The sequence below is a fragment of the Rhinoraja longicauda genome, chromosome 10, assembly GCF_053455715.1.
Source record: "Rhinoraja longicauda isolate Sanriku21f chromosome 10, sRhiLon1.1, whole genome shotgun sequence".
NCBI classification, from domain to species: Eukaryota; Metazoa; Chordata; class Chondrichthyes; order Rajiformes; family Arhynchobatidae; genus Rhinoraja; species Rhinoraja longicauda.
In genome coordinates this window covers 31,305,377-31,328,543 of record NC_135962.1, presented here as the reverse complement: position 1 = coordinate 31,328,543, position 23,167 = coordinate 31,305,377, and positions in this window count along the sequence as shown.

Here is a 23,167-nt window from a genome sequence, read left to right as displayed (position 1 = left end):
TTGTTTAAAGTTGTGTTTGGAGTCAGCAGAGTCAAAAATACAATGGTAGTGAACATTTAAACCACTCAGAATTCAAAAGTTTACAACATCTCCACTGCATTTGAATTTAACCCTTCAGCTTCTCCAGCTTTCATTCATGATGTTGGGGTAAATTTTAGTAACACAGTATCCAGATATTTATCAAGAACAGTGTTTTATACAATCTTAAGCCACTAACATAGACAGAAAATAATTTTACATGAAGTAAAGATAAATTATGTTTTTGGGCTTGTTTGGCCATTGTTTGATACCTGTGATTCAAGCACTGCTCCTTCCAATTATCTTTATTTAGAATTTATCATTAATTTACCCATTTTTAAGATATTGAACTATGCTATGATTACTTCTTCCTTTTGTTCTTTGATATAAAAAATTAAAATATATAACTTATTTTAAATTTATTTGAATTATTGTTTAACTTACCTTTTTATTCCTTTGAGAAATATTGAAGGAGGTATGAGTAAGAGTATAGTTTTACTTTTTGAAAAAAATACAAAGGGCTGGAGAAATTCAGCAGGTCGGGTAGCTTCTGGGGAGGGAATGGAAAGGTGAAAGGATCAGGACCCTTTTTCAGACTGGATTTCATAGAGCAGTCCAGCACAACAGATCATTTGGACAACAATGTCTCTGCCGAACATGATGCCAAGCCCAACTCTTATCTACCTGCACATAATCTATATCCCTCTATTCCATACATATCCATGTACTTATCCAAAAGTCTCTTAATAAGCCACTACACTGTCTTACCTGCCTCCACCGCCACTCCCAGTAACACATTCCAGGCATTCATCATCCTCTGTGTAAAAAAACTTCCACTGCACATCTATATACTAAAACTCTCGTTTTTTTGGTGTTAATTTGTTCCTGAACTACCGCCAAAACGGTACACAAGAACGCAACAATTTTAGGCCCACCTTACACACCGTTGTCCCTTTGGTGCTAATGGAAGAAGTTTAATTGAAATCAGTGTTTTATTTTTAAAGTTATTCACATTTTAAAGTATAAATCTATCTCCTAAGGAGGGAGGGGGAGGGAGGGATGGTGGAGGAGGGATAAGGGGGGTTGAGGGGGATGAGGGGAGAAGGATGGAGGGGGAGGGGGAGGGGAGAGGGGGTTGAGGAGGGGGGGGTGAGGGGGGAGGGGAAGGAGGGGGAGGAGGGAAGGGGAGGGGGGAGGGGGAGGAGGGAGGATAAGGGGGTTGTGGGGGATGGAGTGGGGGGAGGGGGGAGGAGGGAGGCTGAGCGGGATTGTGGGGGATGGAGTGGGGGGAGGGGAAGGGGAGGGGGACGTGAGGGGAGATGGAGGGGGGGGTGGAGGGAGGGGAGGGGATGGGGAGGGGTAGGGAGGGGGGAGGGGATGGGTGGGGGAGGGGGAGAGGAGGAGGAGAGGGTGCTGCACCAATACAGAAAAGGTTTGGGCCCAACGGATCCACTTGGTCCAGTCTCCCTTAGACTTTGCCCCTCTCATCTTAAAGCTATGCCCTCAAATATTTGATTTTTCTATCCTAGTAAAATGGTTCTGACAATCTACCCTAGCTATCCCTCTCATAATTTTGTATATTCTATCGGGTCTCGCTGCATCCTTTGGTGTTCCAGTGACAACAATCCAAGTCAACTAAACTCTCCCTGTCGCTAATATCCCCTAATCCAGGCATCGTTCTGGTAAACATCCTCTGCATACTCTCGAGTCTCCACATCCTTCCTGTGATATGGTGATTGGAATAGCATGCAATACTCCAAATAAGGTCTAGCTCAAAGTCCGAGAGAGATGCACCATGCCTTCCACACTCTTATACTCAGCATCCCGACTATTGAAGGCAAGCACACCACATGCCTTCTTCATCAGTCTATCTATTTATGTTGCCACTTTTAGGGAGTTATGGTCTTGGTTTTCTATCTGACTGATGGCCCGGATAATGGAGTTGGTTCCAGGATAGGTTTTGACATGAAGAACTAAGGAGGAAAATATTGGTTTTGCCATCATTGAGCAGAACTGAGCTTTGAAAGGAGAACTAAGTTACAACAGGGCTCTGCTATTCAAATGGCTGTGAATTCAAAATTGATAAAAGCAAGTTTTGAAGTTGATTTCCATCAATTTGGCTATCAGTAAGCTGGCAATAGAAGGAAAGGCCACATAGGCTGTTACTATGATTTGTGATTACCCATTGTATGCAGTTTGATTGATTGAAAGATACAGCATGCAAACAAGCCCTTCGGCCCACCAAGTCTATGCTGACCATCAATCACCTGCACACTAATTCTATATTATCCCCTTTTCACATTCACTCCCTGCACACTATAGACAATTTATCGAGGCCAATTAACCTACCAACCTGCACATCTTTGGGATATAGGAGAAAACTGGAACACCATATGGTGACAGGGAGAACGTGCAAAGCACCCAAGGTTTAGATCGAACCCGGGTCTCCGGTGCTGTAAAACAACAGCTCAACCAGCTGTGTGTATTTACTCTTTGTGTGGTTTACTCCAAAATGGCCTAGAATTGTGATTAATAAAAAGAAAGTTAGTGAACAGAACCATCCACATTTTGAAAACCTGTATGAGATGAATAATTTCTTGGATTCTGTCAATTGAGCTCCAAAGGATCTTTGCAACTGTTCCAAGCAAGGATTGATATTGATGTTGGTCCCTTGGTGCTGAGTCACAGGTTGGTGATCCCTACATTGGTCCTCATCTCTAGATCTACTTGATATTGGTCTTTAGACATCAGAGATATGGCGCAGGAACAGGCCAACCGGCCCACTGGGTCTGTGCTCACCAGCAATCACCCCGTACACTAGCACTTTCCTATACCCTAGGGACAATTTTACATCTTGCCAATGTCAATTAACCTACAAACCTGCACATCTTTGGAGTGTGGGAGGAAACCGGAGCACTCGGGGAAAACCCACGCGGTCACATGGAGTACGTACAAACTCCGTAGAGTCAGCACCCATAGACAGGATCGAACCCATGTCTCTGGTACTGTAAGGCATCTACTCAACCGCTGTGTCACTGTGTCACTGTGGCACTGTGGCACCCCTAAACTGGTACTGATCTATTATTGTCACATGTACCAGGGTACTGTGAAAAGCTTTTATTTGGGTGCTATTTATTTAAATCATGCAATGCATGAGTACAACCAGGTAGAGCAAAATACCTTGTGACATAGCAGAGTGCAGAATATAACTTGCCAACATTGGAGTATTACACTTGGGGAGAAAAAGTCCAGCGTCCTGAATGAAGATAGATTGGAAGATAGGAAATACACCCTGATTTATGGGAAGACCATTCAGTAGTCTGACAGCTGACACGAAGAAGCTGTACCTGAGCCTAGTAGTGCTTGCTTGCAAGCTTTTATATCTTCTGCCCGATGGGCACGAGGAGAAGGAGGAATGTCCAAGGTGAAAAAGATCACCTGTAGAGTGATGTGGTTGTTTGGGTTAAGAGTTAGAACTTTGAATTCTGGAGGTCTGATGCAGTGACAATTTCAAGTAAAATGGGAACATTTGGGTGTCTGATGTTGAAAGACCCGAAACACCCAATGACCCCAGGTTACATCACTGATGATGTGTTCAGGAGCATCAAGACATGTGTTTATTAATCAGGGACTTCCAATAGAGTCTTTTACTTTTTGATAGCTATTCATTGTATTAGAGTTTCCAATGCTGAATCCTTAAATTAAACTTTTCCTTTCTATCACTTTCATAATCTCTGTAAACAAAAGAGGATTTATTCAGATGAATTGCAAAAGAAACAGTGGTCACAGAGCAATTTACATTTAAATATTATGCACAAGAGCTCTACCCAGTGGCCAGCAACTTGATTGCAAGTCCATTTTCCCTTTTCAAATTTGCATTGTCAGAGAGAGTTTTTAATGTGAACCTTTCATTTTAATTCTGTTCCCTTTGCAATGTTGCAAGTGATATGTTATAACTATACTGTATCACAGACAAATATATAAATAAAGTGATGTTTTTAAGGTAATGATTGCTCCTGGTTGGATATTAATAGAAACCTATCATACAAACATAGAAACATTGAAAATAGGTGCAGGTGTAAGCCATTTGGCCCTTCAAGCCAGCTGATCATGGCTGGTCATCCAAAATCAGTACCTCATTCCTGCTTTCTCCCCATATCCCTTGATTCCGTTAGTCCTAAGAGCTATATCTAACTCTCTTGGAAACATCCAGTGAATTGGCCTCCACTGCCTTCTGTGGTAGAGAATTTCACAGATTCACAACTCTCTGGGTGAGAAATCTTTTCCTCATCTCAGTCCCAAATGGTCTACCCCTTATTCTTAAACTGTGACCCCTGGTTCTGGACTGCCCCAACATGGGGAACAATTTCCTGCATCTAGCCTGTCCAATCCCTTAAGAATATTATATGTTTCTATGATCCCCTCTCATCCTAAATTCCAGTGAATATAAGCCCAGTCAATCCATTCTTTCATCATATGTCAGACCCTCTATCCCGGGAATCAACCTGGTGAACCTACACTGCACTCCCTCAATAGCAAGAATGTCCTTCCTCAAATTAGGAGACCAAAATTGCACACAATACACCAGGTGTGGTCTCACCAGGGCCCTGAACAACTGCAGTAGGACCTCCTTGCTCACATATTCAAATCCTCTTGCTATGATGGCCAACATGCCATTTGATTTCGTCACTGCCTGCTGTACCTACATGCTTACTTTCTGTTTCTAATGTACAAGGACACCCAGTTCTTGTTGCACCTCCCCTTTTCCTAATCATACACCATTCAGATAATAATATGCCTTCTTGTTCTTGCCACCAAAGTGGATAACCGCACATTTATCCACATTATACTGCATCTGCCATGCACTCACCCAACCTATCCAAGTCATCCTGCAGCCTCATAGCATTCTCCTCGCAGCTCACACTGCCACCCAGCTTTGTGGCATCCGCAAACTTGGAGATGTTACATTTAATTCCTTCGTCTAAATCGTCAATATATATTGTAAAATATCTGGGGTCCCAGCATTGAGCCTTGCAGCACCCCACTATCGACAAGAGGCTATTGCCTTAGAGAGTGTTGGAGAGCAGAGGGATCTAGGAGTACAAGTACATATATCCCTGAAAATGTTGTCACAAATAGGTAGAGTGGTAAAAAAGGTTTTTGGTACATTGGCCTACATTAATCAGTACTGAGTAGAGAAGTTGGAACATCATGTTCAGTTTAGTTTAGTTTATTAATGTCAAGTGTACAGAGGTACAGTGAAAGCCTTTTTGTTATGTTATATCCAGTCAACAAAAAGACTGTACATGGTTACAGTCAAGCCGTCCACAATGTACTGACATAGGATAAAGGGTGTAACATTTAGTGCAAGATAAAGTCAGATAAAGTCTGATTAAAGATCGTTTAGAGATCTCCAATGTGGTAGATGGGAGATCTAGATCACACTCTAGCTGGCGAGAGGACCATTCAATTGCCTGATAATAGCTGGGAAGAAACTATCCCTGAATCTGGAGGAAGGTATTTTCAAATCTGTACCTCTTGCCTGATGGGAGAGGGGAGAAGAGGGAGTGACTGGGGTGAGACTGGTCCTTGGTTATGCTGGTGGCCTTGCTGAGGCAGCTTGAAGTGTGGACGGAGTCCATGGAAGGGAGGTTAGTTTGCGTGATGGCCTGGGCCACGTCCACAACTGGCTGAAATTTCTTGTGGTCTTGGATGTAGTTGTGCCCAAACCATGCTGTGATGCATGCAAATGAAATGCTTTCGCATCTGTCGATATTGGTGAGGGTTGTTGGGGAGATGCCAGCCTGAGCCTTCTAAGGAAGTAGAGGCATTGATCTGCTTTTTTGGCTATTGCTTTGATGCGGCTAGTCCAGTACAAATTTCTGGTGATATTTATTCCTAAGAACTTGAAGCTATCGACCATCTCTACTTCGGCATCATCAATGTCTGCCATGGTGTGTGCACTGCTTCGCTTCCTGAAGTCAATCACAACCTCCTTTGTCTTGCTGACAACAAGGGAAAGGCAATTGTCTTGGCACCAGGTTACAAGGTTCTCAATCTCCTTCCTGCACTCTGTCTCATCATTATTTCATATCTGTCCCAGGATGGTGGTGTCGTCTGCGAACTTGGACGTTGAGTTGGATTGGTATTTGGCTGCAAAGTCATGAGTGGAAAAGGAGTATAGTAGAGAGCTGAGAATGCATCTTTGCAGTTGTACAAGATGTTGGTGAGACTGCATTTGGAATGTTGTGTTCAGTTTTGGTCACCCTGCTGTAGGTAGGATATCATTAAGCTGGAAAGAATGCAGAGAAGATTTCCGAGAATGTTGCCAGGACTTGAGGGCCTGAGTTATAGGGAGAGATTGGGCAAGCTAGGACTTTATTCTTTGGAATGCAAGACATTAAGGGGTGATCTTCCAGAGGTGTACAAAATTTATAGGGTCAATGAATAGAGTCTTTTACCCAGGTTAGGAGAATCAAGAACACGAGGACATAGGTTTAAGATGAGAGGGGAAGATTTAATAGAAACCTGAGGGGCAACTTTTCACCAGTTGAGGCTGGTACAATATCAACATCTTAAAGTCATTTGGACAGGTACATGGATAGGAAAGGTTTACCAGCATATGGGCCAAAGGCAGGCAAATGAAACTTGCTTGATTGGGCATCATGGTAGGCATGGATGAGTTGAGCTGAAGGGCCTATTTCTATGCTGTATGACTATGATTCTAAGAAAATCATGCATGACTTTGATCCAGTGGTGAGCTTTACTGAATATCAAGTTTCCCTGATGACATATTTGAAAAGCTCCTTTCTGTTTCCTGCGTATTAAAATGCATCTTATAATCATGGGAATGCAATTAGTACCAAAATGTTTGCAGCAATGGTCACGACCATCAAAAGTAACTAGACTGCAAATGGCATTTTATTTCACTAATTGGTTGTTGCTGCATGCGGACAGAGAATTTGATGCTCAGTATCCAAATGAGAGGCGGGCATGTTCCCACAAGTAGAAGCTGCCTCCAGTTAGAGAAGCCAATTCTGTCACCAGATGCTGATAAGATCAGTCACCCTGACCTTTTGAAAGCTGTTTGCTTGTCTTTCATATTGGATAGGTAATTCCCCAAATGTTTTTTCCCTGTAAATTAACAAAACGCTTTTCTGTTTTTGTTTCCTTCTCCATGGTGATTGCTGGTTGCTGGGCAGGGTTCAGAAGGCATCGAGTTAGTCATACGGGGTGTGCCTTGTACTTATCCAAATTTCAATTGAACGTTACTTAATCCCTGACTCACGAACACACAGGAGATATAATAAGTGGTGAAATAAAATAATTTGCATGTGTGTGTGTGGACATGCACATATGAGCCTCTGCCTGCAATGTGTACATGGCACGCAAGTGCAAATTTTGTATTTGTATGCTGGCATCAATGTATCCACATGTGCAGTGTGCAATTATGTGCATCCATGCATGCATGTGTTGGGCAGTGTCCCCTCTCTCGGATGCCGCTCTAATCCCTATCATTCCCCGACAGGCCAGGGGAGGCCAATCCCCAGCATAACTTGTAACTGCTGGGTCCAATTAGCTGACATTGGATTGAACCTCATAAGCCTCCTTCTTATAAAACCCAGGCATTCCAGCCAGAGAGGAGAAAGAAGAGGGTGAAAGAGGAAGCAGAAGAGAAAAAGGATGAACGAGAGGAAAAAGGAAGAAGGAAGAAGGGAAAGAGAGAGAAAGTGAGAGAAAGCAGCTGTGTGCTAGCTGTGTTCCCCTCTTGTAGGTTTGCGGAAGACTGAGCCACTAGGATAAACTCGAGACCACCAGCGCCATTGTGTGGTTTATACTGGGTTGTTGGGGAAAAGCTCGAGGCACCCAGCGCCTCTACTGGGGCTAAGATTGTGTGGCCGGGGCAGGCCTGAAATGCTAGTGTCTCTCCCTGCCCATTGGCAATGGGTGCCCACACTCAGAGGCAAAGACTGAACCACCAGGATAAGTCAGAGACCGCCAGCACTGCCTCTTTCAACCTGAAGCTGAGCCGCCAGGATAAACCTGAGGTCGCCAGCGACCACTCTCGAGGAAAGGGTGAACTGCAGGGAGATGCCCAAAATCGCCGGGCCTCCTCCTTTGAAGACCAGGACTGAAATGCCAAGACAAGACCAAGCTTGCCATTGCCACTGCATATCAAGTCAAGTCAACTTTATTTGTCACATAAATATACAAGATGTGCAGTGAAGTGAAAGTGGCAACGCCTGCGGATTGTGCTAAAACTACAAAACACAATTAAAAAAAAAAAAATTTAACACAAAAAAAAAATGAATACAGTAAATTAAATTAGTCCCTGGTGATATGAGAGTTAACAGTCCTGATGGCCTGTGGGAAGAAACTCCGTCTCATCCTCTCTGTTTTCACAGCGTGACAGTGGAGGCGTTTGCCTGACCGTAGCAGCTGGAACAGTCCGTTGCTGGGGTGGCAGGGGTCCCCCATAATGTTGCTGGCTCTGGATCTGCACCTCCTGATGTATAGGTCCTGCCGGGGGGCGAGTGTAGTTCCCATGGTGCGTTCAACCGAATGCACTACTCTCCGCAGAGCCTTCCTGGCCTGGGCAGAGCTATTCCCAAACCAGATTGTGATGTTCCTGGACAAGATGCTTTCTACAGCCCCAGAGTAGAAGCACTGAAGGATCCTCAGAGAGACTCTGAATTTCCTCAACTGTCTGAGGTGGTAAAGGCGCTGCCTTACCTGACTCACCAGTGCGGCAATGCACCATGATGGAGTGGTTCAGCGTCCCAATGCAGCCCTGGACTTTCTTACCTCAGTGAAAGAAAAACATATTTATACCTGAGTTCACCCTACTGCGAGTAACAATGTGGTTACTGCTGAACCTGGCGTGATCACCAATGCCACTGTGTATATGCAATTGTACATCCATATGTGTGTGCAGTGAGCTTCTGTGTTGCATTATCAATGCAAATTCAATGCTAGCATTTATATCAAGAGGACTGGGATACAAAAACAGAGATGTAATGCTGAGGCTTGTAAGGCGCTGGTCAGGCTGCATTTGGAGTACTGTGAGGAAATTTGGTCCCAATATCTGAGGAAGGATGTGTTAGCTCTGGAGAGGGTCCAGAGGAGGTTTACAAGAATGACTCCAGGAATAAGTGGGTTAGCATATGATGAGCGCTTGACAGCACTGGGCCTCTGCTCACTGAATGTAAGAAGGTTGAGGGGGGACCTCATTGAAACTTACAGAATAATGAAAGGCAAAGATAGAGTGGATGTGGAAAGGATATTTCTACTGGTGGGAGAGTCTAGGACCAGAGGGCATAGCCTCAGAATTAAAGGGCACTGTTTTAGATAGGAGGTGAGGAGGCACTTCTTTAGTCAGAGGGTAGTTAATCTGTGGAACTCATTGCCACAGAGGGCTGTGGAGGCCAAGTCAGTGGATATTTTTAAGGCAGAGATAGACAAATTCTTGATTAGAATGGGTGTCAAGGTTTTATGGGGAGAAGGCAGGAAAATAGGATTAGGAGACAGAGATCAGCCATGATTGAATGGCGGAATAGACTCGATGGGCCGAATGGCCTAATCTTTCTCCTATAACTTGTGAACTTGTGAATGTGTATCCAGGTGTACATTGTGTCAGTATGTGTGTGTCATGCATGTCATGGCATCTGCATCCTTGTGTATAAATATGCGTCCCTTTCAGTGTAGGCCTGCATGTGTGTGTCCAATTGTGTGCAGGGCTGTATTGGGGCCACATCACTGGGGATGTTGTCTTTGGAGGGAGGTGGTTTACTTTTATTACCCTTCTAAAAAACATGGGGGTTCTTGCAGAGAGAGTAGGTGGTATTTTTCCAGTTCCTTGAGATGTCTGCTGGTGAAAGTCCAGTTCCAGTTGTCTCTGCCAGATGGCTACACCGTTTACATGCCCTACACTGGACTCCCGAGAGGGACATGCTGTTCCAAGCTCGATGCTGGGAGGTGGAGGGAGTAGAAGATACACTGATGTGCTCACTGCCTCCTTGGGTAAATATAACATCCCCACTGAAACCTGGTAACGTCTGGCTCTTGACTGTTAAAAGTTGAGAAGGAACATTCAGCCTGATATTGGAAACTTGAATCTGCTATTTTGGCTAGTCGGCATAATGCTTTGTTAAGTATTAAGGGTAGGCACAATAAGCTTTGGCTTCTGCCTACACCTTTTTTTTCGGTCAGAGAATATCATGTGTGATTATTTTGTTTTATTTTTGATATCACGATTCCGTACTATTTAACTTTCACAATTGTATGGTCACTGTTGTATAGTATTGACCGGAAAAAATAAATAAACAATAAATAAATAAATAAACAAACAAATAAATAAATAAGCATTGGAAGCAGACAGAAATAAAATGCAGAATGAGTGTTTGCATCACAACTAATACCCACTTGCTCTGACAGGCAACTCTTGTCTCATCTGTGTAAGTGGTTGGTATTGATAATTATTAGAGTATTATTATCATGTGTACCGATAGCTCATGCTATACATGAGTACGAAAAAAGCTCATAGTATACATGAGTACAACCAAGCCATACACATGTACAACAGGTATTGCAGAGAGAAAATACCAGAGTGCAGAATATAGCTTGTCAGAATTTCAGGGAAAAAGTCCAATGTCTGCAATGAGATAGTTTGAATGATTGGAATTAGACCCTAGGTAATGTGATGACTGTTCAGAAGTCTGATATCAGAGGGGCAGAAGCTGTTCCTGAGGCTGGAGGTACGTACTTTCAGGCTTTTGTATTTTCCCTCTAATGGGAGAGGGGAGAGAGGGAAGATCCTACCTTGGGTTGGGAAAGGTTCTTGGTTATGTTGGCTGTTTTCCCGAGGCTGCGTGAAGTGTAGATGGAGTGATGGTGGGGGGGGGGGGTCTGGTCTGTGTGATGGACTGGGCTACATTCACCAATCTCTGCCATTTCTTGTGGTCTTGGACAGAGCTGTCCCAAATCCAGCTGTGATTGGCATCACCAGTCATCTTAGAAGCCACAACAGTGGAGGCAAGTTGGAAGCAGGTTGTCCTTATTCAAGGACTGCCTAAGAAATATATATATGTGTGTGCAAGACAGATTCAATTTGTGTGCTTACACCCCTATATGCAAACGTATGTGTGTATCCATGTGTATGTCTGGGTTCACATAAAAACTAACGTACTATTGAATGATTCCTGAATAATGCATGTCTAATATAAACTTTTTGAGAAAGAAATAATTTTCTGTTGTTTATTGGTTAGATTGGATTAAATGCAACAAAATCACATATTTTAAGATTTGAATTCATTCTCTGCATTTTTATAAATTACATTAGTCATCTTGTGACAGTGCATTAAACAAGTGCTTTGCATATTTAAACAGTTGTAATTAAGATATATTCCAAGTAACTATTACAGGGATAAGCAGGAAATTATAGCCAGCAAATCCCAAATGCAGGGTAATTCCTGATGACATAAATCAACATGATCAAATGAGGCAATTTGCATAACAAAGTAGCATCACAGAAATATAAATCCCTCAAGGCTGAACGATATCTAGTGGGGGAGATTGTTCGAAGACACATTACAAATTGAAGTTGAAGAGGATCCTGAAATTAATCAAGTCTTCTGCGTACAATGAGAAATCGCAATAAGCTAACAGAATGTCAGGGAGGCTGATCCCTTCTCATTAGCTTCCTCTGAATGGGTTGCCGATGGTAATCTGTCAGTCTTTGGTGAAATACACTTTCATTGCTTCTTGAAGGGGATGTGTGTTTGTGGTACAACTGGATAGCAGATCTGCCACTGATGTGCCACCAAGCACGTTATTTTTAGCCAAGGATAGACTGCTGGAGTAACTCAGCGGGTCAGACAGCATCTCCGGAGAGACACCAAATGCTGGAGTAACTCAGTGGGAGGCAGCGTTGGTTTAAATGCACTCAGAAATGGACAAACCCAAAGTATGGACCCTGCAATATGCTCCAAGTTGAGTAGCCGGATAGGCAAATTAACCTCCCTTTTCTTGCCCAAAATATCCTCAGAATCAACCACCACAGGTCAGTGAGCTGCCTCACCCCATGTCTGAAACCAGAGCTCCAGAACAAGCACTCTTAAAATATCAACAAAAACCCATATTTTATTTACAAGAACCAAGGCATATTTTATTTACAAGAACCAAGGCATATTTTATTTCAAGAGGAACTAATGGGAGCAGCATAATGCAACATGATGACACAAAAAATTGAGCTTGATGCCAAGACAAACAAATCTTCCCCACCCGCGTGTGACCCGTATCTCGTCATTCGTTGACTATCCATGTATCTATCTAAAAGCCACTTAAACATCACTATCGTACCGACCTTCACCACCACCAACTACCCTCTGTGTAACAAAGACTTGCCCTGCAGATCTTTAATTTTGTCCCTCTCACCCAAAAGTTGTCCCATTTCGTCATTGACATTGAAAAAGATTTTGACTATTCAGATACGAGGAAAGGTTGGACAAATATAGAGTAGCATGGTAGAGTTGCTGCCATACAGCGCCAGGGATCTGGGTTTGATCCTGACTATGGGTGCTGTCTGCATGGAGTTTGCATGTTCTTCCTGTGGACCACGTGTTGTTTCTCCGAGTGTTCTAGTTTTCTTCCACATTCCAAAGATGTGCAGGTTTGTAGGTTAAATGGCTTCTGTAAATTTCCCTTGTGGGTAGGGAGTGGATGCTAACGTGGGATAACATAGAACTAGTGTGAATGGTTTCTATAAATGGGCGCTAGTGTGTAGGATAAAATTAGCGTATGGGTGATTGTTGGTCGGTGTGGACTCGAGGGGCCGAAGGGCCTATTCCATGCTGTATCTCTAAACTACATGAAATTAAACTGAATTTGGATTGTTTTCTCTAGAATGCTGGAGGTTTAAGGAAAACCTCGTGGATGTATATGACATTATGCGAGGCAGGGATGGGGTGGAGAGTCAGGACCTTTTTCCCAGGGTGGAAATGTCGATGACTAGAGAGCATAGTTTTAAGCTGAAAGGTGAAACCTTTAAAGGAGATGTGCGGGTTTTGCACAGAAGGTAATAGGCGCCTAGAGTATGCTGCCAGGGCTGGTGGTGGAGGCAGATTCAATACTGCGATTAAGAGGATTTTAAACAGGCACATGGCTGTGCAGGGAATGGTGGAATATGGATCATGTACCAGCAGAGACGACTAGTTTAGATTGGCATTATGTTCAACACAGACATTGTGGGCTGAAATGCCTCTTCCTGTGCTGGACCATTCTATGTTCTTTGCTTCTTCTCCTTTGCTGCATGTTTCTAAGACTACAACATGGTGCTAGGAGGTATTGGGTAGAAGAAGTGTATGGTCTGCTTGCCTTGAGTGTAAGAGTCAGGAAGTCATGTCGAAACTTTATAAGATTTTGATTTGCCATTTTAGGAGTATTGTGTGCAGTTCGGTTGCCCCATATCAGAAAGGATGTGAAAGCTTTGGAGAGAATACAGAAGAGGTTTACCAGAATGATGCCTGCATTAGAGGGTGTTAGCTATCAGGAGAGGTAGGATAAACCTGGTTTGTTTTCTCTGGAGCATCAAAAACTGAGGGGAGACCTGATAGAAGTAAATAAAATGATGAGAGGCATACATAGCGTATACACTCAGACCTTTATCCAAAGGTGAAAAATGTCAAAGACTAGGGAGCATTCCTGTTAGATGAAATTAAAAGAACGTTTACAGGGCAAGCTTTTTTACACAATGGTAGGTGCTGGGAGAACGTATAAATGCCGCACAGACAGCACATGAGATCAGGATCAAACCTGAGCCTCTGGTGGTGTGAGGCGGAAGCTCTATCAGCTGCACCACTCTGTGTCCTTCTATTCAGGATCTTGGCTTAGTTCCAATTACTTTATGATTGGAGATATTTCCTGATGTCAAAATTTCCCCAAAAAATACGTGAACAACAACAGGTATGTCCGTGGAAAAAAAATCACTTCCCCTTCATTTTAGGGAGGGTTGGTAAGTAGCAGCCTCAAGGCAAATTCTGAATGAAGCTAGCAGTTTCAGAAATAAAAGCAAGTAAAATAATCCTGGAAGCAAAAGGTCATTCTTGTTCAACGCAATAAAGAAGAACAGTGAGGCACAATAAATTGCAGATGCTGGAATCTTGAGCAAAACCCAAAGTGCTGGAGGAAGTCAGTGGGTCAGGCAGCATCTGTGGAGTGGATGGATAGATAATGTTTCACATTGGGACCCTTATTCAGACAGTAAGAAGAAGAGCATTGGACATCTTTTACATCCCAACTTTCCATGACTGATGCTATCTAGCAACATGTGTAGGAAGGAACTGCACACGCTGGTCTAAATCGAAGATAGACACAAAATGTTGGAGTAACTCAGCAGGACAGGCCGCATCTCTGCAGAGAAGGAATGGGGGACGTTTCGGGTCGAGACCCTTCTTCAGACTTAAGAAGAGTCTCGACCCGAAACGTCATCCATTCCTCTCCAGAGATGCTGCCTGTCCCGCTGAATTACTCCAGCATTTTGTGTCTATCTCCTATCCAGCAACATGTTGCTCGAGTGGCTAGATCCACACAAGGAACTAATGACATTTAAATTGGACTCCACTTGCCTTCCTGTTGGAAGTTTTGTGGTGATTTGGGTAATGTATCAGCAGAATGAAACAGCTGTTGATGTACCATAATTTCCTGGAAAACCCTCAATTGGTCAGCATGTGGGTGAGCGATCAGAAAGCTGAATGACTGACTGAAAGATACAGCATGGAAACAGGCCCTCCGGCCCACCGAGGCCACACTGACCATTAATTGGTCCATTAACACTCTTTCCATGTTATCCCACTTTTGCATCAACTCTCTCCACACCAGTCAGGGGCAATTTACAGAAGTCAATCAACCTACAAACACACATGTCTTTGGGATGAGGAAGGAAACCGGAGCACCCAGAGTGAGAGAGCACAGACAAAACACCACACATCTGGGACCTGAGGTCAGGTTCGAATTTGGGTCCCTGGCGCTTTGAGGCAGCAGCTCTACCAATTGCACCACTGTGCCAACTAAATGAAGTGGAGAGGGGGAACTGAAATTAAACAGGAGAATATTAAGGGCATGTAAGGATAGTTGGTTAAGAGGCAGCAACACCTATTCGGTACACTGAAACACCTGGATGTCACCATAAAACCTAGAAACCCACAGCTTGTTCTATCTGTGGGAAGAATGCTGCAGAAAATTATCCCACAGAAGGAGCTGAGAATAAGAGATTCCATAGGCTTTGGAAAGACTACAGAGTGTAGCTTTAAGGTGAGAGCGACAAAGTTTAAAGAAGATGTGTAGCACAAGTTTTTTTACACAGAAAGTGATGGGTGTCTGGAACGCATTGCTAGGGATGGTGGTGGAGGCAGATATGATAGGGGCATTTCAGGGGCTTTTCGAAAGGCACATGGATATACAGTGATTGGGGGGAGAGGGCGAGGGGGGGGGGGGGGGGTGTTTATGGATCACATGCAGGCCAAGAAGATTAGTTTAACTTGGTATCATGTTTGTCATGGACATTGTTGACTGAAGGGTTCCTGTGTTGTTCTGTTCTATGCTCTACGCTGTCTCAGTAACAGCCGCACATTGCAGAAAGAGGCTCAAAAATCTCACAACAGTGGCCATGACAAATCGCGACACTCGTGCCTAGCATTGCCTTTCACCATTCTCACAGTTTCAGTTGTCTCTTTACCTTTAGTCACCGTGTTACCTTTAGAAATTTGTGTACAACGCAGCCAAATACACGAACACCTTTTTCACACAAAAGCACTCTTCATCTCATTGTGATTGCATGGAAATGTGGCAATGCTGACAGGGGTAAATTACAGTGGCCAATTAAACTGCCAGCATGTCTTTGGGATTATGGGAGTAATCCGAATGACCCAGAGCAAGCCCATTCCATCAGAAGGAGAATGTGTAAACTCTACAGAGATCACAGTCCCAGCACTTCCTCCATTCTGCATAACAATCAATCAAGTTTTCAGTACCTAAGAGCATAGAGCAGTATAGCACATAAACAGGTCCTTCGCCCACTATGTCTGAGCCGAACATAACACCAAATTAAACTAATCTCCGTGCCCTGCATTTTCTGCACATCCATGTGCCTATCTAATAGTCTTATGATCTATGGTCACCTGGAGGAAACCCATGTGGTCACAGGGAGAACATCCAAACTCGACACAGACAGCACCCGAGGTCAGGATCGAGCCTGGGCTTCTGCCCGCTGTGAGACAGGAGCTCTACCAGCTGCACCACTGTGTGTCACAATAACTGTATCTGGCCCACCACACAGGAAATGGCTGCCCGCCTCCATCTGTGTGTTTGTTTCTAAGGTAGTGGAACAATTTTGACACGTGCACCTTAGATTAGCTTCTGCTGTGGTGACTGGGTAACATGTTTCTGTATGAAAAGTAGAGTCTTCAATTCATTGGCAATGGAACAGCAGCCTACCCTCATGCACTGTGGTGCAACTGGTGGAGCCGCTGCCTCGCGGTGCCAGGGACCCTGGTTTGATCCTGACCTCGGATGTGGAGTGTGCACGTTCTTTCTATGACCGTGTGCATTTCCTCCGGGTGCTCCGGTTTCCTCCCATATCCCAAAGACCGAAGCCAAAATCAAAGCAGTCAAAGGGAAATTCATGCAAACTCCACATTGACAGCACCCGAGGTCAGGATCGTACCTGAGTCTCTGGCGTTGTGAGGCAGCAGCTCTACCAGCTGCCCCACAGCGTTATGGAGCCTTGTGACGATCTAACCACATGATATTGTAGGTGCTTTATAAAGGCTGCAGCCTTCGTATTTCAATATCGTTCTTGTGGTTTTGCATCTGCAGCTGTTACCAGAACATTTACTATAAGCTTTGGGAATCAGGAGGCTGTGGGATTGTGGGTGGAGGAGTGATTTGTTGATGAGAAATAATGGGCGGCAGAAACTTTGAACCCTCCAGTAAATGATGATAACTCTCTGAACGTGCAGATCACTTAATTCTCAAACTATTCACACTCATATTCCCCTTGTCATCGAGTCACACAGTCATACCCCATTGAAGCAGGCCCTTCAGTCCAACTTGTCCATGCCAACCAAGATGCTCCATTTAAACTAGTCCCATTTGCCCGCATTTGACCCATATCCCTCAAAACCTTTCCTGTCAATGTATCTGTCCTAGTGTCTTTTAAATGTTGTTACTGCCTTAACTACTTCCTCTGGCAGCTTGTTCCATGTAACCACCAGCGTCTGAATGAAAAAGTTGCCCCTCAGCTTACTATTAAATCTTTCCCTTCTCAACTTCAACCTATGTATTCTGGTTCTTGATTCCCCTATCTGGGTAAAAGTCCTATTTTGCCCAAACTCCCCTTATCGCTCAGGCCCTTGAGTATTGGCAACATCTCCTTGTGACCAACATCTTCAGACTGATAATATATTGGAAACTATTTCTGACATCTGGCAATAACTAGTTGTAATTTTATAAACTGCAGTTGGTCTGACTATTGGGTCTGTACTTGGCTGGCTCATATTTTTTTGCACGATATGTCAATAGGCATGACCTCACTGCATGGCCTGCCTGATCATACTAGTTTCACTGTTGTCTGTTGAGTTTCACAGTTTGTATAACTCGTTATCATCTACCCCACAGCCAACAATGGATGGACTATTGTGGGCTCCACCGTTCCTTGATCATCGTCGCTTTTTGCATATCTTTCATTCATTTGTTCTATGTACATTCTATATCTCTCGTTTTCCTTTCCCCCGACTCTCAGTCTGAAGAAGGGTCTCGACCCGAAATGTCACCTATTCCTTTTCTCCAGAGATGCTGCCTGATCCGCTGAGTTACTCCAGCTTTTTGTGTCTATCTCCTCTTATCGCTTACCAGGCTTTGTTCCACCCCCTTTCCAGTTCCCCCCTCTCAACGCTACAATCAGTCTGAAGAAGGGTCCTGACCCGATACGTTGCCTATCTATGTCCTCCAAAAAAGCTGCCTGACCTGTTGAGTTACTCCAACACTTTGTGTTCTGTGCAAGAATCCAACATCTGCGAGTCCTTTTGTCTCTCCATTATGAACGGATTTGCGATACTCATTTTCAGGATCTGGGCAACAAGTCTAACATTTATTGCTCCAATTAATTGACTTTGAAAAGGTTTCTGGTGAGCCACTGCTTCGAATAGCCGCTGCACTTCTCATGAAGACATTCTCTCTTTTTTTTAATGCCGGGTATTCCACAACGTATTTCCTGAACATATTTCCAAACCAGAATGGTGCTGACATGAAGGGGAATTTGGTGTTTCTATGCCTCTGGTGTCCTAGTCCTTGGTGGGAGAGAGTTTGGGAGATGCTGTCAGGAGGAGCCTGGGTGGGTAACATTGGTGCATTTTGTAGATGGTGCACACTACAGCCTTTGTGCACTAGTGGGGAAGGGGGGGGGGGGGGGGGGGAGGGGGTGAATGACTACTTAAGGTGATTGATGAAAACTAAATGACCTTGTGCTGAGTCCCTTGAAAATTGTTGGTGTTGCATTCATCCAGCAAGTGGAGCGTATTCCACCATGCTCCTTGTAGATTCGGAATGTGAAGAGATGTTAAGTGTCTATCTTCGGGTCACCACCATCTCTGGAGAAACCTGCCTATGATTGAGTTCCTGGAGTGATGTTCCTGGCAGGGTCACCCATGGTGGGCATGTCAAGGGGGTGGTTCCCGACAAAGCACGGCCCAAGAAGAGGATCACAATGGTGAAACCGGTGTAGGATGGTGTCTGGCTAGTGTGTGGAGCACCACGACAGCTGAGAAGGTGGAAGAAGATAGCAGCGGGGAGAGACACCCAGCATAGTGCAGTGCATGTCGTTGGACCCAGGTCTGTCTCTGTCAAGGACCTTGTGGTGGCTGATCCTCTGTGGATCACGTGCACTGTTGACACTTAGCTCCCTCCTAGCCACTGCTCATTCTGTATGTTGTTAATCTGCTTATTCAACATCCACTACCAACAAGCAATAATTTCTGCAGTTGAATATAAGGCCTACTGAAACAACTGTTGTTTGGTGCCACAAACCTCTCTCTTTGACCACTCTCTCACTGTCCACTGTGTGATTCCAGATCTTAGTTTAATTGGGCTAAGTTAAGATTCTGACCATCATTAAGACGGCTGGTTTCTCTCTCTTCTCGAATCTTCGCTCATTTGTGAGTGTAAACCTCAACAACACCTTTATTGTAACAATGTATTGACCAGTGTCCTTGCACAAACATAGTGTCAACCAACACTCAGCTGTCAAATTCTATCAAGTCCCATTGCATCAGCAAGGCTGTGTTTACGGATATATACTATTACCCAGTTGTTTTTCTTTGAAGATAAAATGTTCATGCCAACTTTCACATCCCTTTTTCGGTGTCGCCATCCCCGCCCCCTGTAACATTTCCTAGCCCTACAAACCTCTGAGATGTTTGCTCTCTTACAATTGTGGTGCATCCCCCCAATATTCACCGGGAGTCATGCCAAACCTCCACTAAACTGTTCCACATTCTACACCACTGCCTTATAATGCAGCTTGTCAAACCCACACTGGCCACACTTTAGCATTATTTGATCTTGTTCCATTAAAGCCACTTGGGGTTTCCTTCTGCACTAAAGAGGTTTTATAAATGCAAGTTACAGAGGGTGGTGAAGGTGTGGAATTCTCTGCCTCAGAAGGCAGTGGAGGCCAGTTCGTTGGATGCTTTCAAGAGAGAGCTGGATAGAGCTCTTAAGGATAGCGGAGTGAGGGGGTATGGGGAGAAGGCAGGAACGGGGTACTGATTGATAGTGATCAGCCATGATCGCATTGAATGGCGGTGCTGGCTCGAAGGGCTGAATGGCCTACTCCTGCACCTATTGTCTATTGTCTATTGTCTATTGAATGCTGAGATATTCATGCATGCTTAGGGCAGCATAGTGGTACAGTTAGTAGAGCTACTGCTTCACAGCACCAGAGACCCGGGTTTGATCCAGGCCTTGGATGTTATCTGTGTGGAGTTTGCGTGGTCTTCCTGCGACCACATAGGTTTCCTCTACGTGCTCCAAGTCCCAAAGAAGTGCAGGTTTGTAGGTTAATTGTCCTCCGCAAATCACCCCCAGTGTGTAGGGAGTGGATGTGAAAGTGGGATAACATAGTACCGGTGTGAATGCGTGATCGATGGTCAGTATGGATTCAGTGGGCCGCAGGGCCTGTTTCCATGCAGTATCTCTAAACTCAAACTAAAACTGAAACTTTCCAGAGAGAAAAAAAAATCACAAAATGCTGGAGTAACTCAGCAGGTAAAGCAGCATCTCTGGTGGACATGGATAGTTGATGTTTCCGGTCAAAACCCTTCTTCAGACTAATTGTAGTCGGAGGGAGAAAGCTGGAAAACAAGTGGAGGTGGGACAAAGCCTAGCAAGTGATAAGTCCTCCACAGATGCCGACTGACCCAATGAGTTACTCCAGCACAACTAGTTAATCATTTAAACTAAACTATTAAAAAATGGAATTAAACTACTTTAAAGGAAATGATAAATATTTTAAATAAAAACTCTAAAAAACCCTTACAGGCACAATGTACTAAAAGTGACTGGAAATTTGTTTAGTTAGAATATGTATATTACTCAATGCTGACATTGGAGCCATTCTTTGCTGCGTCTGGGCTTGGTCTGACCAGGCATATGGTCTTCCAGCAGTTTGTCCAAGGCAAAATTATGGCCCACTGCTCGTTCCAGGAGGAATTTAAGCTGGTGAGAAATTGCTTACAAATTTGGGATGTCCACATTCGCATGTGTATGTGATCTGGTCCTTTGAGACTGTTCTACCATTCCATATGATAATCCATCTCAATACCATATTATTCTATGACCCCCATGCCCCTTGATTCCTTTTGTGTCTAGAAACGTGTTCAAGGACAGCCTCTACAATCCTCTGTGATCGTGAATTTCACCCTCTGACTGAAACAATTTCTTCTCATCCCAGTCCCACTTCTTTTGCCCATTAACTAACTAACATTGTTCAGGACACCTTTGGCCAGGGACGCCTTTGTCCCATCCCCAGTCTGTGTGGCCCTGTCAGAATTTTGTGAATTTCAATGAGATTCCCTGTCACTTTGCTTAACCTTAGTGAACATGAGCCTTATCTCACTTTGTACAGCTACCGTATCAGCTACCACAGGACTCAGTCGGGTGCATCTCAATTAAGGCTCTGTATAACTATAGCACGACATCTTTTCTCCTCTACACAAATCCTCTGTCATTGAAATTCAAAACAGCATTTGTCTTTCCAACTGCTTGCTGCATCTAGTACATCGGACATAGAACATAGAACAGTACAACCCAGGAACATGCCCTTCAGCCCACAATGTCCATGCCAAACATAATGCCAAGATAAACTAACCTCCTATTCCTGCATGTGATCCACATCCCTCCATTCCTTGCATATCCATCTGTATAACGAAGGTAAACACAAAATGCCGGAGTAATTCAGCGCAACAGGCAACATCTCTGGAGAGAAGGAATAGGTGATGTTTCGGGTCAAGACCATTATTCAGACTGAAGACTCCAGCATTTTGTGTCTACCTTCGATTTAAACCAGCATCTGCAGTTCTTTCCTACACACCATATCCATCTGTATGTTTGCTTTAAGTGACTGGGCTACAAAAACACTCAAATCTCTTGGAATATCAACTTCCTCATCTAAAAGCATTAAAAAAAATACTGTCTTTCTATTTTTCTCACTAGAGTGGACAGCTTCACTATTACCCACATTACACTGCATCTTTCACATTTTTCCCCAATTATTCAATTGATGCAAGTCACCTTCAAGCCTCCTTGTCTCCTCCTCACAGTTCAGACCACATCAGTGTCATTGGCAAACTCCGAAGTACTACATTGTCCACTCATCTTCCATCCCTGACTCCACCATTTCCCTTTTTCACCCCTCCCCAATCCCTCTTTCCACCTAAATCCCTCCCTCTGGCTTTACATTTCACTCTTCATAGAACAAAGAACCTTGAACAGTACAGCACTGGATCAGGCCCTTCGGTGCACAATGTCTCTGCTGAACCTGATGCTAAGACCGATTCCGATCCTACTTTTCTCTCCTTATCAGACATTCTTTTGTTTTATTTTCACCTCTAGCCTTTGTCACTTACTCCACCCATCTACCATTCAAACCCCCCTCACCTCTATCCGTCTATCACCTGCTAAGCTTTGACCCCCCTTTACCTTTCTTTTCCAGCTTTCTCTCCGCTAACCCTGTCAGTCTCAACATCCATATGTCACTCATCCGTTCCCTTCACAGATGCCGCCTGACCCGCTAAGTTACTCCTGCACTTTGTTGTCTTTGCTCAAGATTCCAGCATCTTCAGTTTCTTGCGTCTCCACTCTTTTATCAGAAATGAATGACTGTGGTTCCAGGAACTCCTTGCAAAGGAATTTCCACTCCTGGTTCTCCTCTCTGCAAATCTAATACTTTATATTTTTCCATTCAGAAACTTGACAAAATAGTTAGGAGGCTCAGGTTCGGGCTTTTATCAATTGCAGTGTTTTCACCAGCTGCCCACTGGAATTACCATGAGAGTTTTGACTGCAAAGTTCATTTCGTTAGTAAAAGCCCCACAAAAACCTTCAATAATAGAGCAAGCTGAATATTCACAACAGTTCAACAATTATAATCATAATCATACTTTATTAGCCAAGTATGTTTTGCAACATACGAGGAAATTGATTTCCCGTGCATTCATACCAATAAAAAGCAACAAGATACACAAAATACATTTTAACATAAACATCCACCACAGCGACTCCTCCACATTCCTCAATGTGAGGGAAGGCAAAAATAAGTTCAATCTCTTCCCTTTGCCCTCCCGCGGTCGGGTGCCTCGAACCTTCCGGTGACGGGACGATCTCGGCTCCTGTAGCCGGCGGTCGGGGTGATCAAGCTCCTGCATCAGGGGGATCTCAGCTCCCCCGTGCCGGGCGATCAGACCCCGGGTCAGGGCTGGTCGAACCTCCTGCGACTTTGGAGCTTCCCAACATCAGTCTCTACCCGAGACTGCGAGCTCTTTGATGTTGAAATCCGCAGGCTGCGGTTGGAGCGTCGATCCCAGGCAAGGGATCGCAGGCT